This window comes from Dermacentor variabilis, chromosome 5, assembly GCF_050947875.1.
Source record: "Dermacentor variabilis isolate Ectoservices chromosome 5, ASM5094787v1, whole genome shotgun sequence".
Taxonomy (NCBI): Eukaryota; Metazoa; Arthropoda; class Arachnida; order Ixodida; family Ixodidae; genus Dermacentor; species Dermacentor variabilis.
The window spans coordinates 102,410,210-102,428,109 of NC_134572.1; the positions used below are offsets into that span (position 1 = coordinate 102,410,210).

At 45.0% G+C, this 17,900-nt stretch overlaps 1 pseudogene; it reads left to right on the forward strand.

Annotated features, from left to right (window-relative positions):
* The window catches only part of LOC142581935 (uncharacterized), a 75,067-nt pseudogene extending 57,522 nt beyond the window's left edge, over positions 1-17,545 (forward strand).
* The last annotated feature ends 355 nt before the right edge of the window (positions 17,546-17,900 follow it).

The following is a 17,900-nucleotide window of genomic DNA, read 5'->3' on the forward strand; positions in this document are numbered from 1 at the left end:
TCATTCATTCGTATTACAACACTGGGTGTCAAATGTGAATTCCATAAAACACACTCTCAAAGCCTACTCCCACAACGCATACTCTAACTGGCAGCTAAATAAAGAAGATGTAGCTAGGAGCCGAAGTATCCAGCCTTTTTTATTATTTCTGCTACTCTGCAATTAATCTTATCAGGTCCGAATCTGGAAATTATATTTCTACTGTCGCTTATTACGGTGCAGGATTCCTGACGATGGCAGCTACTTGTGCGGGGAATTTATTGTATACCTTAATCAGGAATGAGAAAGCGAAAGCTAGCTTGTTTGCAAAGTCGTTGGTTGTACGTTCTGCCGGAGGGAGCATAATTTTGAGCTCTAAGGTTCGAGTACCGTATTGTATAAAGACTGGACCAAGCTAAATGGCCACGCTAAAAATTCTGCTTTAGCTCATCGATAACGTACATCAATGGCACCTATCAAATGAGTAACGAGCAAATCAGTAGAAAGCAAACACCGCTACGGAGCGTTGAATTGCAACTTTGCTGCGAACTGTCATTCATTCTCAACATCGAGCCTGCGGCTGCATCACCATTGCTTAGGCACCTTAGCTTTTATGGTGCTTTGGCTATGAATGAATGAATGAATGAATGAATGAATGAATGAATGAATGAATGAATGAATGAATGAATGAATGAATGAATGAATGAGAGTTGGGATGAATGCCTGGCTGCTGGCATGTGATCGTTCTCTAGCCATTGGGAACAATATATTTTTGAGCGATGGCAGCAGTATTGCGTTGTTTGTGTGTCGTACAGCATTCGCATGTTTTCACAGCGGCCTCGTAATGTTAAGACGGGGAGGTCTGGAAGATCACAAGTACGCCTGACAAGAATGCACAGAATAGAACGATCCGTCAACGTCCGCTGAAAAATCCGACAACCCCCAAGCAGTTCTCAGGCGGTCACATAACCAACCACTTAGGCCTCTCCTATATTCACCAGAAGTAGACCTGGGCTCACGTTTATGAGAGCACAGATATATAAAATGATGTTTCTGTAGTCCCCATAAACGCAGTGTCAGCCGACATAACAAGCTTCTTTTATGACGCTTACACTAAGGGCTCCAGCGCCAATCTAGGGGACCGTTGTAGGCATCCGATGCCTCAGCTCGACATGCACGGCTCATGGAGGAATAAAGTAGCCAGGCAGGAAGTGAGCGTCCTGCTCGCTAGGCAGAACCCGGCCTAACATGATACCTTGATCTTTTGATACCTTGATACCTTGATAACTTGATACCTTGAAAATGATGAAAACAAAAACTGTTTGGAAGGGGCTTATTGAAGAGGAAAAAGGGGTCCATAACGGGGTTTGTAATCTGAGTGCTCAGTAGCCAATACGTAAACCGCTGGAAAAATTGTGACAATACGCACGGGACAACGAATGGCTAGCAAAATTTCGCTTTAAGGGCGTGCAAGCTTTTTATCCACTACTCGTTAGTGAGTAACGCGACCGATTGCCCGAACCAATAATGATTGTCTTCGTGGTCGCCTGATAAGAACCGTACATTTGTATATATATGAAGTCAGTTACCATTTAACGAAGTGGCGGATAATAATAATAATAATATTTGGGGTTTTACGTGCCAAAACCACTTTCTGATTATGAGGCACGCCGTAGTGGAGGACTCCGGAAATTTTGACCACCTGGGGTTCTTTAACGTGCACCTAAATCTAAGCACACCGGTGTTTTCGCATTTCGCCCCCATCGAAATGCGGCCGCCGTGGCCGGGATTCGATCCCGCGACCTCGTGCTCAGCAGCCCAACACCATAGCCACTGAGCAACCACGGCGGGTGAAGTGGCGGATGAACATAGTACTTGCGTCATAGGTTGTCGTGTCACCGGATCCTCATCTGCTGACGTGGCATGGTGATGCGTACATTGCGATCGAATAATTAAGAAAACCTTACGTGAAGGCTAATGAACATTCGAACTGGGAAGATTAAAGAGGGATTATACTACTTGCTCGAAGGGAATAATAATTAAACGTACATTTACAATGAGCACGTTACACTGTGCGGCGAGCATACTTGTGGTAGGTAGGCTTGAGACGAAGCTTCTGAGACCATCTGAAGGGCTGCGCTGATCGGCAATGAAAACAAAAAACAAATCATACTCTGTTAGGTTAAAATGCCGCACTGTTTCACATACTACATTTCCGTTCCTCTTCAGTTGATCCTAAAATTTTCTAGGAAAGCAAGAGAGAAAGCGAGAGAAGGAGGATAGGCGGGGAGACAAAGATAAACGACAGCGCTGTGCCTAAACCACATGTTGCTGCAGGTACCACCTTCACGCTGCTACTGCTGAAAAGTTACAAACCGATAAGCTCAAAATAAATGCTATCCAGAACAAAAGTCTGTATTTAACGCGACCCCGTTTCACCCTAAGTAGTGTATGACGGCTTATCTAGGCTCTAAAGCGAACCCAGAATTAAGTTATATCGCCAGACACTGAAGAAAGTGCCATCGACGGAGAGTTTCAACAAAATAGTTTTCTTTAGTTTTGTTCTCCTTCCACTCTTCTCGCCTTTTCTCTCTTTCGTTGATTCGGCAAGGAAGTTGAGAGGCATGCTTTCAGTGCTGTAGAAATTTCTTCCTATCACAGAAGCACGCGAGATCTCTAAGATTAGGTTCCTGGAGCGCACGCTAGTATGCGAGCGCATGATTCGGGGTTGCTTTGATTGCTTCCTTAGTAGTTCGAAGTAAGGATGACTTCTGCTCATAATGCAACCTCGAACTTTATTAAGAAACGTTGTAAAAAACTCCCTGAGTCAGCCAGCCTAAGAGCAACCCAGTGCACTCGAACTGCTGACAGTAGTCCAAATGAACATAGGCAGAAATTCATAATCGGCAGAAAAGTATGATGACACAAAAACAGCCACCAACAAAGAACGACCCGCTCTAATTGACATTACAAGTTTCTAATGCACACATTGGGAAAGTTAGCGGAAGCAGTCTTTTATTGATCAAAAGACTGCAATGGCAGTGTTCGCAGTATTTTGGGCCTGTTACGTTACGTTAATGCGTCTGACTTGCCCATATTTATCTCACAAACGATATTTTTCGAGCGAGACGCCGAGAACGGAATGTATAACACTCCAGGTAAAGCAATTAGATTTCTATGGCAATAAAGGCAGAAAAAATAAACATGCGTTATATCTGTCCAATAATTACAGGAATCATAGGGCATGAAATCTTTCCGTGAGAATTTAAAACATGAAAACGTTTATAGTAAGCCTTTATCAGAAAAATTACAATATGTTTTTATGACAAGTAAAGAACCTTTCAAGCGTGCAAAACCCGATATAATTTTTATATCGAAAACGCAAAACAAGCATCATTCACGATAGAACACGGCCGTAATTAAGGGCATAATCCGCAATGTGTTAAAATAACACTGTTTCAAAGACGAGTTCCCCCGGTCCACGTGCCCTGCTTAATCCTCACTAGATTACTTTGCTGATTAAAACACATCAGCTCACGAAAAGTGCTTTGGAACGGAGAGGAACACGCAGCCGCAGCGGGGGCTGCCAATGAGAGGCGATGCGCGATAGCCGGCCTAGAAACTATTTACCCCCCGGCAATTTGTCCAAGCGTGGCAGCCAAGGGGAGTTTTCCTAAGCTCAACTTCACGATGCTCCAGTGCACATGAAATGGGTCCCTTGTTCACTTATGCGCTCGTACCCTGGCGTCGCTTCTTGCTATATTCTGGAGGTCTCGCGTGCCGATATAGCTGCCATTTGGTTGCCGTTTGCCAGAGTGTGAAAGTTCTTGAACTACTAAAAAGTTCGTTGAGCGAAAAGTCGGGCCGGCACAGTTACGCGCCAGAACAAAAGCAAGCGCAGTCACGTAAGTTATCACGTAATTGCATTTCAGTGGATACCCTGGCACTGCAATACTCCATGTAATGATACAGCGGACACTGCTGCGAATCGGGCGCACAATAAGGCAGAGACCATCAATCTTCTCATTTTGCGTAGTGAGGTCCACCTGCTACTGAGACAGATATCCTGTCTTCTCAGCAAAAACACCTGGTTTGATGAGCAATCTAAGAACTCGGAGTTATACTTTATAGACCCATATGTAAACCTTCAAATCTGAGATAAAACAGACAATTCGAAACATTAGTGCACCGCCTGCGGCTTAGTACTGCATTTACGAGGCAGTTCTGATACAGGATTAAACGTGGCTGTAATCCTCAGTGTTCTTGTGGCCATCCATCTGCTTCTCGAGGGCACGAAATATATTCCACAACCAAGGCTATTTCCAAGCACATTTCTTGCTTTTAGAAAGAAGACCATTCACTCTTACAAATATATTTAGTCCATAGCCAACTGCGGGCCTTAAGAAAAAAGCACTTCTTGCTTTGCAAAAGTTGTTTGAGGACACCAACATTTTGGGGAGATATTAAATTTGAGTTTATCCTAATGAGCTAAACAAGTGATATAATTTTTTTGGCTTCAAAATTGATTTATGTGGTGATCGTAATTTTAACGCTTTGTGTAATTACTTTTGCTCTTTGCTTGCAGTTTACTTATATGTGTTCTGTGTTTGGCTATTCAAAATTGTGACTTTATATATGCGTATGTGAACTGAACCCACGCACAAAACTGCGATGCATGCACTGTTGGAATGTATAGTTTTATTCTCTGGTGTTCCCACTGAGGGCCACATTTCGTTACATTATTCTCCAGTTTTGCGCATATTTGTTTCCTTTGGCACGTCACAAGGAGTAGCCGGTGCCCTCATAAAGGCGCCAACCTCACCTATTATTCATTTCAATAATTAAAAAACAACAGTGGGAGCGTTAACTGGACACTTCTTCACGAACATGAACGCGATTGAAAAACTGGACAATCGCCCCTTTACATAGGAAAATCTCTAGGACACTGGTCCAGACAGGCTTCGGCACTCAAGGCCTTAAGGGCTTTGCTGAAGTTTTTAAGGACATGCGAATTGTGCGACCGCTTTTGAATGTTGTAACGCGTAGTATCGCGTTACTGCGTGATTTTTCTAGTTTCAACTTTTTTCCCTCTTCTTCTTCTTTCTCCTTTTATTCCCTTTACCCCTTTCCCCAGCACAGGGTAGCCAGCCGTTACTTACACTGGCTAACCTCCCTGTCTTTCCTCGCCTTTGTCTCCTCCTCCTCCTCTTCACGAAAATCAATTTTTTTTTTTTAAAGTCTGCCCGAAGCATAAATTTCTATTCGACCTGCAGAGGCTTAGGTGGTAAATCTGGGGAAATTCGGAGGTCTACTGGCGCAATACTGTCTGCAGCTGGACAAGAATGACGTTGACTCGTATGATTCCTTGAGTAAGAGGTGTGTACTGGAGAGGAGCCGTTGCGTTGATAGCAAGCGCACACATACGTTGTTACAGCGCACTGTCTTGGCATACAAACCTATATTTCCACCTGCGCCCCTTTAAAACCCGCTGACGCAGTGATAAAATAACTTTGTAGGCATTCTCGTGTAATACGACTTGCAAAAGACAGTGTGATTCATAATGAATGTCACTGCAGCAAACCGCAATAGAAGTTGAAGTTCTAAACCAGTAACTTCGCAGGTGTTATTCGGTACGTGACTTTCAGCGACTACTCGATATGTTTACCCGCCGCGGTGGCGTAGCGGCCTCAGCGTTGCGATGATAAGCCCACGAGCGCGGGTTGAAACCCCAGCCACGGGGGCCGCAATTCGGAGGGGGGGTGGGGGGGGGGGGTGAGCGATATGCAGAAAACGCTTATGTACAGTGCTCTAGGTGCACGTCAAAGAACCCGAGATGGTCAGAATTAATCCGAAGTCCCCTACTACGGCGTGCCTCATAATCGTGCTGTTGTTTTGGCACGTAAAACACAAACATTTAATGAATTCGTACATTTCTCCTCAAATATACTGTTAATGAAGCAAAGGAAACAATAGAGGGTAAAATTTACTGGTTCCGCGGATTTATTTTTTCGAGGTAACACAACGGAATTTTTCCTTCGATGTCTAAGACCTCACTTTACATTATACTTCGTTTTATGTTGTTATAGCATAGTATAAGGGTTCTGCTGACGCACAAACAAAAATGAATTGAGCTCCATATAACAAAGAACCGGTTCAACCTTGTTCTTTTGTTTTTCTGTCAGAAATGGTCAGAGAATTATGTAACTTCTCTCCTAGCTTATTGTCCGGACTTATTAGACGAATCGGTAATAATGCAACATAATACGCTCAATCATCCAAATTAGTGTTTGTTGCTCATTCAGGAGCAGCAAGAGTCATTTGGCCATACATTAGATTTATTGCGCTAATAGATATTGTGATTCACTAAGACGTGTTTTGACTCTTTTACGTTCCATAAAAAACATTGAACTCGCGGCACACAACATTCCAACTAGTTTCCTTCGTGGCACTTCCTCTGGATTGCTTCTACGTACGTTTGCAAGAGCACAGGTTTTCACAGCATATCCTTGTTTATTACTCTAGAGCTGTTTTGAAAAGCAGAGGAAGTTGACGTTCGCATTGGTGAAAACGGGAACACGTCGCGCTAAAACGTATACAGTGCCGCAGGTGCCCTTCAAGTTTCTTGATCTACTGCAACTTTATCACTTCCTTTCTGAAAGAGGCGCACTCTAGCCTTCCCCGTCCCCATAAGAAAGAAAGGTCATCATCAGCGCCCGTGCTCACAAAGAGCTCTTACCCTAAAATTGTTAGTGAGAGAGAATTCCAGGCAATCCTTCTGCTGGACACTAGCGAAGGACCTGTGGCAAAGAACATTTACGAAGAAATGAGTTCTGAAAATTTGGCCCCAAGTTCCTATCCACAGCGTTCATTATCATTTGCCCTTGGTTACTCGTAAGATGAGATTTTACTGCTTCCACACAGAATGACATGTACCGAGTGATTTACCGCTGTGCAGTCCGCGCGAGCGGCTGCCACCGGCGTACGCGGGTGACGGCTCCTTGACGCGAGACAGTGAGCGCAGACTCACGATCAGCCTGGCAGACATGCAAATGGCTTTCCACGAGCGACGTAGTTGATGGACGCGTTAGTTTAACTGCGTATGTACTCAATCACGTGGAGTACCAAGTGGCGGGATGTATACAGTGTGGACATGCACTGTTAAGCAGATGGAGCACGTTAGACGGATGCACATACTTAATAATCATTTTCGCTGCGCTTGTAACAGTTCGGCATGCTAAACCCCGTCATGCAGCAAGAGCTATCAGTGCGTCATATTGCTACGCGCGTGTGATATTTGATTATTTGAACGAGGCGCGTGGGCGCCATCACACGAGAAAAGAGGAGGAAGAAGGAACTGCGCTCGCGCTGTGAATCTAACCGCTCAGCGCTGCAAAAGCTGTAGTAAATATAACCTGTAAATAGTTGCTCGTCTTACTGACTCGTCCTTCGCGTAACAAGATGATAATTGATTTCGCACTTTAACCGAGAAAACACTTGTGAACACACTGATTTCGATCCACAGGGTTGAGGAAGAAGCGACAAGAATAAAAACAGTGGAGATGTCAATAGCTCTTGGTCGGCGGGATCAAGCTGATTGTTCCCTTCGCCTCCGAAGTGTTGGCTTCTCCACAACATGGGGCTGTTGGAACACGGTGGTGGTACAACGTGGTGAAACTCGATGAATAGCGGCGTTAGCATATATCACTGGAGGTCGCGCGGGCGTCGCGCCGAAAACAGTAGTGCAATTCTGACTCCCTAAAGGGAACCATATAGAGTAGTCCTAACCGGAGCCATATGAAGTAAGTGGGTGCGTTAAGTTAGCGCACTCCGAACTCCAAAGGAGCACGCTCGAGTGCGCTCGAGTGCGACGCCTTCGGAGCTTAACTTAACGGTCATTTTCGCCGACTGTTTTCGGGGGCACGAACGCGCCGTCTGGCGAATGTTATGTTGCTTCCGCATCCGCTATCGCACTTCGCGCGCTTTTCGAAAATGGCCCCGCCGACCGTACTCCTGCAGTTCTTGTTAGACGATGAAGAGGTAGAAGAACTTGACGCGCGGCGACGGAGGCAGCAGCAGCGGCTTACATATGCGATGCAAGCATGCATGCTCAACGCTCGCGCCAAGCTCAAAGCGCGCCAACACGTTCCCGATCTCGCCTGAGAGCAGCTTCAGACGCCCGGCTGCGCGGCGGCGGGAGGAATGAGTGGACAAGGAGAACGGACTTGCATCAGTGGAAAGAGTGGGAGGCGCCAACACGTTCCCGATCTCGCCTGAGAGCAGCTTCAGACGCCCGGCTGCGCGGCGGCGGGAGGAATAAGTGGGCAAGGAGAACGGACTTGCAACAGTGGAAAGAGTGGGAAACACGTCATCTTTCCGGAAGCCGTAGCAGGCGCGCGCTCTCGCGCACCGTTTCCAGGATGGGGCGCGTAGAGCGCGCTCTGCAATCACGCACCGGAAGTCGCTTTTTAGCCGTTAAGTGTAAAAGAGCGCACACTGCTGGCTAGAGCGCGCTCGAGTGCCTTAACTTAACGCGCCCAGTGCAACCGGAGGCAAATGGAGTAACTCTAAGCGGAGTCATATGGAGTCACTTTAACTGGAGTCATATGGAGTAACTCTAACCGGAGCCATTTGGAGTAACTCTAACCAGAGCTATATAGAGTAACTCTAACCGAAGCCATGTGGAGTAACTCTAACCGAAGCCATATGGAGTAACTCTAACAGGAGCCATATAGAGTAACCCTAACAGGAGCGGGCCGCAATAGCGCTCTACAGGGCCGTGAACCACATGGTATGCACTTCAGCGAGGACATACCAGCCGATTTCGGAGGCCAGCTTCTGTAAAGAGCAGCCGACCTTGTGTCGATGGCACCCGAGTACGAACTACTGCATATGTTCGCATGGTAGTGCGTGTATTCGCCGTTCGCAGTTGGTACACGGCCATTCTTTATTGCGTGAATGAAACAGCGGTAGCGCTTGAGTTTCGGTCTCGTTCAAACGATATGGTGACAAATTCATTGTATCAGAAAACAAGTGAGCACCGGGATTACACAGAAACAGCGAACGACCTTTCCTATAGACATCACTTCTCCAAGAGTGTTTTGGATCAAAATTAAAATTGTTTGGTTACCGAAATAGGGTATATCAAGCACGAACGACTCTTGTAAAGCAGTAGAGAAAGAGCATTAGCATTGTTCGCAGGGCAGGAAGAGAAGTTTCTTCACTTACCTCCGAACGATGCTTTCTTGTAATGGCGTCGGTTATCTAGGTCAGATAACACAACTAGTTCCTTCTGCGAGTTTGAGGTTTATAAGCCGCTAGAAATTTGAGTGCAACGTATTATTTACCGTGTAGCCTGTTTTGTCAAGCTCCAATGGCTCAGAGATTACAAATCCTCGCTTTGGTACTCCTTGGTGCCACGTAACGAAATGAAAAGAACTACAAACCAGTTTAAAACCACAGTAAATAACTGGAAAATTTTCAGTTTAATAAACACTTGGGGAGGAGTATGGCTACTTAGCACAGATTGACAAAAAAATAAGGGGAGCAAGGGACTAAGTTATGGACCACAGTTCTTATGATTCGTAATTCAGCACGAACCGACTAGCCCAGCAACAAATATTACTGAGGGAGGAGACGGCGATGCCTTATGCTGTGTGTATTGTTAGACACTCATTTATCTCCGCTATCAAAGTGACGGAACAACTGAGATGTGGTGTAGTGACTAATAACAGTTTCAGTGATACCAACGCGAACTCAGCAGAGAAAGAAGGTCCTCGGAAGTACGTAAAGAAGGCTCGTGTTCTTATGAAACGTAATTTATTTACCTAGGAAGCGGAACGCTAGGGGAAAATATTGCAATGAAAATATCTGACGGTTTTATCGCGGGCAACTAGGCAATGTCTCAAGTTCACATGACAAGAATACAAGCAGCTTAAAATAACCGTATTTCTACTTCGCTGACATCATTGTGGCGGGCTCTGGAGGCTCTAGGTATATTCTGCTCATTTCGTTACTTGCGTTTATATGTGTATATATCTTTATGTGGGATACCGCGCTTATATTAGATAAACCGTAACTGCTTTTGGCCTGTTTACGACCGACAGAACAGCACATCTCGTAGTCTAATTTGTACGAACTAGTGACTTTGGAGCTTCGATTTAATGAAGCGACTGTAACCTTCTTATAAGCATATAAGATTAATTGATATTTCAGTTTTCTTTTCTTTCTTTCAAAGTCACGTGCTCTGCAAAAACGTACTCTTTTTACTTACCTTATTTCACTTTTCAATTTCAGCCTTCTCTTCATACTAAGTGCTGCACTGCACAGGAAACTCATTCTGAAATGCTCTCGCGTTCAGAACATTCGAGCCACCGGCAGGCTGCATATGAAGCAACACTGACGCCGAGAACTTCAAAAGACTGAAAACGCACAAGGAAACACGCGAAAAATACGAAATATGCGCAACAATCAACTGTGCACGGAGGGTTACGCTAAAATTATAGTCCCAAAGGCAACTCCCTAATTACATCTACTTCGCCACGTTGCAGCAAGTTCAGCGCGTCACCCCGGCCGTGCACAAACTAAACACAGCAGACGGGAGCTAACCATTCTCCTTTGGTTCGTAAATAGTGTTACCGCTGTTTGCGAAAGAAACTTGGGCATTTCACGCTCCGCCGAGCTGTTGTCGCAATTCCCCATTTGCATTCACGAACTCCACGGGGAAAGCGCATGTGAAGCGCTGAGATAAAAAAAAAGAGTACGTGTCACATGCAGAAGCACGGTGCCTTGTCGAAAAAGCGTGTTGATATCCATACCAGTATGTAGGAATGACAGAGAATGGGAAAGAAAGAACAAAAAGGAGAAAGAGCAAGGCTGGCAGCCGACGGCGCTCTGAGACTTTTACTTTTTTTTATTTCTCTGTTACTTACTCTAAGTGCTTTCTCCACTCCTCTTGTGGGTTGGAGTCGTTTTCCTTCTCTCTTTCCAGTCTCCAGTGAAAATGCATGTGCAAGGTCAGGCGAAGAAATGGGCAGTTTTCGTTCCGTCGCCTAAGCAAAAGGAAAACTATTTATGGCCGCGCGAGCTTCCAAAACGCAGAACAATAAAAAAAATTACAGGCACTGGAATTGTCACTTAACATATAGAGCGACACGTGTCAGGCCTTCTTAGCAGCTAAACAGGATACCAATGTTGCAAACTTCTACATTCTCTTAGCCCTTATATAGTGTAGTGAGGAAATTAAAGAAAATCCGCGAGGCCCCTTCTTTTCTTCATCTGGCCACCTTCAATATGACGCATGCGTTCTAAAAGTGGGAATCTGCATTGCTGCGGAGTAGTCACTATTTTTGGATTTCTTAATACGTGGCCCGTTTTTGGTTTTGTAGTAATCTTCCTTCTTTTTGCTTTGTGTTGGGACACTTGTAGGCTGCCTTGACTTCATACTCGTCATGAAGTAAAAGATCAAAATTCGTATGTAGTTGATAAGGAATACCTGGTTTATAATATTGATATATATAACCTTTATTCTCTCGTACTTTTTTCTCTGTACTACCAACAACCTACGATATATGTGTGCCTAAATCAAAATAAACTTGCATACTTTTCCAAAGAAACGGCATGTCGCCCTGTATGACATCGGCCGGCAGTGAAAATGTGTTCCATTCATTTTTAACTTGTACATTGCAACAATAACTGGCCTCATGTTTAACAAATTCCTGTATGCCGAACCATTTTCTGCATCTTTCCTTTCTTCGAGGGGGGCAGGGGTGGGTGGACGTAGGTACGCTTACATTAATATCAGCAGCGCGAATATTTAGGTGCGCATATGCTGTCAACACTTTTCGTGGTGATGGACGTAATACGTACGTCATCCATAACGCCATTTGCATTTAAGCATTGCCGAACTTGGCGTTGAGGCCTTCTTTACTGTCTGTATTAAACCCATAATTAGTGCTCCTACTGACACCGCCATGAGAATACATGGAGACGACGTGTCGATCTGTCACAAAAATGCACCGATGGCGCCTTTGTCAATTGAGTATCGGAAGTATCGACGAGCGAAGAGTTTTCTTGAGTTGCCATGACAACAATGCGAGCTACATAATTTGTTGCACATCAAACAACGTAATTACAGGCGACGTAACGTCATTCCTACAACTCCGTCCCCAAAGTAATTTTTTTCCACCAGTATTTATCGATGCACACATAGGGCGATTGATTTATCAGTAAAGTTGGAAATGCCAGCAGTGCCTATCAGTGGCCTTTCCGACTTTTGAGTGAAATCGAGAGTGCGCATTGTGTAGTTGAGATGAACTAATGATACAAATTAAACGTGCTACATAAAAGGCGCTGTGTCTGACATGCTCGACGCAGGTGTGCTGGGCATCGTGGTCACCGAGGTGCGGCTCCTGTCGGACAGCAACAAGACGCAGTACGTGCTTCAGGGCGAGGGCGCCACGCTGCTGTGCTTCTTCGTGCTGTCGCCCGGCGAGGACCTGCGGCGCGTCCTCTGGTTCAAGGACGGCGCCGAGGTCTACGTGTGGCGCAAGGGGCGCCGTCCGCTGGCGCGCAACCTGTTCGACAAGCGCGTCGACCTGAGCAACCGCTCCCCTTCCTTCATCACCATCCTCAACGCCGACATGTCCATGCAAGGAAACTACACGTGCAGGGTGGAGACGGACGCGGGCGTGTCACAGAACGACCTCTTCGTCACAGTTATCGTCGGTGAGCCCTCAGTGGGAAGCTTCGAGCTACTTTGTTCATTTATCGAGTTTAATATGTTCAACAAGTCTGCAGAGAAATTTGGCGTTTTTATTTCCTAGTTTAATGAATGGCGTTGCTCGGAGGATCGCCTAATTGCGCTGCTTGAAGACATAAGCAAGCTTTAGCTTGTGTTAAAATGTGGGAGAGGAAATCACATTTTTTTCATACCTTCGTCTCTCGCGTAATTAAACATTTAAATATTCTGTAGCTGGCTTATGTCTCAAATGACGCTATTATGTGCTGATGGCACTATTTTGTGTGAGTCCTGTCACACAGCCTGCCACTTCACTACATAGCCACGCAGAGCATCAGTTTCACATGCACAGACATGTAAATCACGTAGTGCACTGAGCCATCCAGTGTGACACAGTCACAATTTGTTATTCCCAAGCAGTAAACGTCTTCAAACTGGGCCCAATCGCACGAGTTTTCACTAACTAGGCCTAGAAAGCCGAAAAGGGGAATAGTGTTGCAGAAATAATTAATAAATGTTTTGCGCAAGTCTACTGCCAGAGCTCTGAAGGTATCCGCCCAGTTAGGACACGCAAATGGGGCTTCTTCGCACTATATCCAAAAAGGAAGCGTCTGTTAACAACACCGCTAGCAGTAGCCTAAATAAGCCTACACTTTCGAAGTCACCCATTGCTGCGCTCAAATCTTCTATTTGCCGTCGGTTTTACCATACATAAATTATATTTGAGTTATTCAAAGCTTGAACAACATTTTAAAATTATATGTAGTAATTCAGCCGACGCAGTACAGCACAGGTTTAGCGGTGAATATGACATCTATGAAACTCACATTTTGTGTTATATTGTCAGTAGGTCGTTCCTACATCTAGATATTCGAAGTGTTTTCGTTTATTCGTTTAACTGCGTTCTTTTTTCTTTGCGGCCCGCATGACACTTCAACGTCGTGTCTCATAGTTGTTCTGTTCATCCATAGCAATGGGATACAAGAGGGCTGAGTATTTCGTTGAAGTAATTACGCATTCTCCGTCCATGGAACTAGTGGCCTTACAAACATCTTCATAATTCTTTAGTCAGTCACCTGGAATAGTATACTAGTGTGCGTTAAGCGTTACTTCATCACCGCTCATTTAATAAGCTATATGGCTTTACGTGCCAAAACTATTATATGAGTATGAGGCACGCCGTAGTGGGCGTGTCCGGATTAATATTTAACACCTTAAGTAACGCCTTCAGTAATATACTATCAGACATGACAACAGACACTCACTTGCTTTTGCGTATAGCTCAATAGCGTAAGCGCGCTATTATGAATATAATCCCGGATAATTACTCTGCTGTGCTGAGACAACATTTTTGTTTGTACACCATAGAAATCCTTATGTCATCTTTCGAAAAATGTTCGTACAGCCAAGTGCTGTGCCACTATATACACATATATATTCTTTCCACGAACATACAGACATACGCACATTTTTATTCCTGATATTGTCCGCACATCGCTTATACCGCAGACTCCTGCAAGGAAGACAGCTGGACTACGTTCTCGGACCGCGTGTCCTGCACCGAGACTGTGGAATTGGACTGCGGTGGCATGTTCCCCAAGCCTTCCCCAGCGTGCGGTGTCTACAATGATCAGACTGGAGTGTACTTGAACACAATGCCATTCGACCGCCTAAAGACAGCGGCCAACTCGACGTACGAAGTGCGACTGCATCGCGTGTTCCACGTGGAAGACTGGCTCGCCTTCCGTAACCTGACCTTCCGTTGCCACGTCATTGTGCTTGGGACAGACTGGCGAACTGGAATCTCGCATAAACTATTTGGAGGTTAGTTGCGCTTGCCTAGAGGTGCATCGCTTACTTTTTACTACAACGGAAAGCGTTCGGTGCAAAAATTTTCTGAGCGTTCTGGCACTCTTGTTCACTTTCGAACGTGTAATTCTTCATTACGTATGCGCGCTTCGGCTTCATTGCAGAACACAGGACAACTTGCGAAGCAGGTTGGATAGAGTTCTACATATTCACTGCAGATTGTAATATCTTTTCTATTCTTGTTCACATTCGCAGCCACAATGTCCTTGTAGCGTTCGCTATAGAACCGCGCACGTGCTCTCTAACGCACCAGGATCTCCATTTTCTCGTATACGCAGATTCAGGGTGCTCGCCCGAACCTCCGCAGATCGTGAATGGCTACTACAATGTCAGCGGCGAGGAGACTTGCTGGCGCACGCTTGCCGAAGGATCGGTGACGCGTTACTACTGCCTCGAAGGATTCGAACTGCGGGGACCTCGGGAGCTGGTCTGTCACAACGGCGCCTGGGTAGTTCCTGCGCCGCTGTTTACCTATTCAAGGAGACAGCAGACTCCAGCAGCTGGAAGGCTCTTAAAGAACATCATTTGCGGTAGGCTCCTCCACTGGAGTTAAACGTCTTGAATGCATACAGTAGCGGTCAGACTAACGTGTAACATCAGTTCAGGCCACGCGTGTTACAGTCTGACGTTGATCGAGAGAGGAGGTAGGTGGTGTCATGTGGTCGACATAAATATCGACGTGGCTGGACGACAGTCGACAAAAGACAGAGGGGGTTGCCTGAAGTGTTAAATTTATCTTGGACTGCGTATATGGCAACGCTTTACGCCAAACATAAACCATTACAGATCAAGTTGTTTGTACTGCTTGCCGCTGCTGAACGTGGATTATGTTTACGGTCGGTCTGAATGTAGATAGCAAATAGGCCAAACGCACATGCATGTGAGGTCACACGTGTACTAAAGCTGCATGCATTGAGCTTCCCCGAAAATCCCCACCCACTACAGAATAATGATATTCCTAGTGAATTTAAAAGAAGCTTGTATAATATCGCTCATTGTGCATTCCAGTTAAGTTTGTGAAGCTATGTGAAACGTACTCAGGCCGTAGCAGACGCAACTATAAGCGCCGGCGTACTCTAGATCGAGCAATAAATACGCTGTCAAGCTTTGACGATCCCTAAGCGCTGCTTTTTTCCCTGCCCTCGGGAACGTGATTTCGACGGGTCAAATTGGCTCCTATTTGGCAAATGAGCAATCTACCAACGTCTCCCTGTACAAAGAGCTCATAAAAATAGCTTTCTCTAGAAAAAACCCACTAGAAGGCATATTTTTGTTGTTGGTTTGTTTCCTTGCATTTGTTGAATTCATACAAACGAAAATTTCATTTCTGATCCCTCCTTTTCTTTTTTTCCAGAGAAGAGCTGCCAAGCCACCATTGCATTCAACCGCTTTTTCACTGCCTTGATGACAACACTGCCCGTGCTACTGTCTGTCCATCTTATCCTGTCTTCAGCATAGAACCACTGCTTTCAAACCTGCCCAGGACATACTGGATGCAGGCAGACAGAACAGGTGGGACATCAAAGCTAGGTTTCTTACAAATTGAAGGCGCTTATGAGTGAAGCGCGAAGTTTCTTTTGTACCGATTCTAATAAATGCTATCTTTTCAATTATCACCACATCAGTGATCTTAGTTCCTTACAAGCATCTTGCGTCTTTTTTTTTTTTTGTTGAATTGCCGTCCTTTGTATTCGGTGCTGTTCCTCTGCGGAGGATGCATACTGCAAAAAATAAGCACGTTTGTCTTATTTTTTCCCATTGCTTGAATCATCTTTCGACATTTTGCTTTGAGAAAGCTCTCTACTTTCTTTTTGTTATAGCATGTAACATTCCTGCTTTTGGCTGCCAAGATGCGGCTGCCAGTATAGTCAAATAAGTAATTAAAGAAATAAATGAATAAGTGAATGAACAAATAAATCATATAAATAAATGAAATCTCAAGTTACCTTATGATGAGTGGTAAAGTCTGACCAAGAAAGGTACATGTATGTTTTCATTTGTCTCCTACTCTTTCTACATTCCATTTGTCATTGCTTCATACTATTGCATATATTGCTGTATTTAACCATTGAAAAACAATTGGTAATCTAACCCCGGTGAAATGCTTTTTGGTTCTTTTAGACCATATAGAATAAGTAAAATAGATTAATTGATGCTAAGTTTTCGTTTGATGAAATATTTCAGTTTGTTCATGATTTTTCGAGAACCAGCGAGAAATATCGCTCCTGCTTATCATTACTCTTGAAATAATTGCCGCACTTGCTAAAAAAATTGTCTCCAGTTAATTGAGTTCTCGGCCACATGTGTGGCCTTCGTTTCTACATGCGCGTGTTTCCACCAAAGTATCCTGCGAAGTCGAGTGCTTATGGGCCGATGTTCAGAAAAGTTCAATTAGCTTTGCCGTTCTTTTCTTTTTTTCCAGTCGCCTGGTATCCGCTCGTGCCTTAGTTTACGTTTGGACCATCAGTTGACCCGTGGACTCGCATGGTTATATGCTGGCCCGTCCGCAAATCTTTATTATGGGCTCCGAAGCTGTTGTCAGCAAGGTGGGTGATTTAAGTTTAGCTTCTCGGATCATTCATGAAACGTGCCTGTCGCAGTGCGACTTGTCGGTGCGATTGACTTCTTTGCTCTCCACCGTTAGTGACATTACCTATTCGTGGCTGTTCTGAGATCATAATGTTGGTATGACTTCAATATGCTGAGGACATCCATTGAGAAAGTTATCTTACCTCTCTTCTTTTATTTTCAGATGGTGGTGCAAGTGGTATGGAGCTTTATCTAGACATCTGTGGAATTTGCGACATTGTAGACTTCGTCTGAAGGCGCTTTCCGCTGACTGTGAGCGCCCTCGTGTGCATAATGGGTGCGAAGGTACAAAATACGACGGCAACAACTTACAAGGCATTACGCGAAGCTGCAGCGTGGAGTTGAAGCTTTATGTAGCGCCACCTGCGCTACGTACGGAGAATAAAAACAATCACTTCAGTAGAACCGAGCGTCATTTTTGATTGTCGTGATTTTCTTTTGTCGTCTTATCATTTTTGCAAGAATTGCGTGTAGCTACAATGTCCCAACGTCATTCTTCTCCAGAACACATTCAGGAAGGAAGGTACAGTCTGACACCGTCCCTTCTTGCCGCTGCCCTTCTATTACTACTCTCGAAACGTCCATCTCAAATATGGCCTGCACGAAACGAAATCCTTTCCACCCCCCCCCCTCACCCCCTATACCTAATTATAACTGCACTAGGAGTGTACAGTACGCGGGACTTTTGTCGATTCGAGGACGTTGCGATTCGGTGAATCCGCGCGAA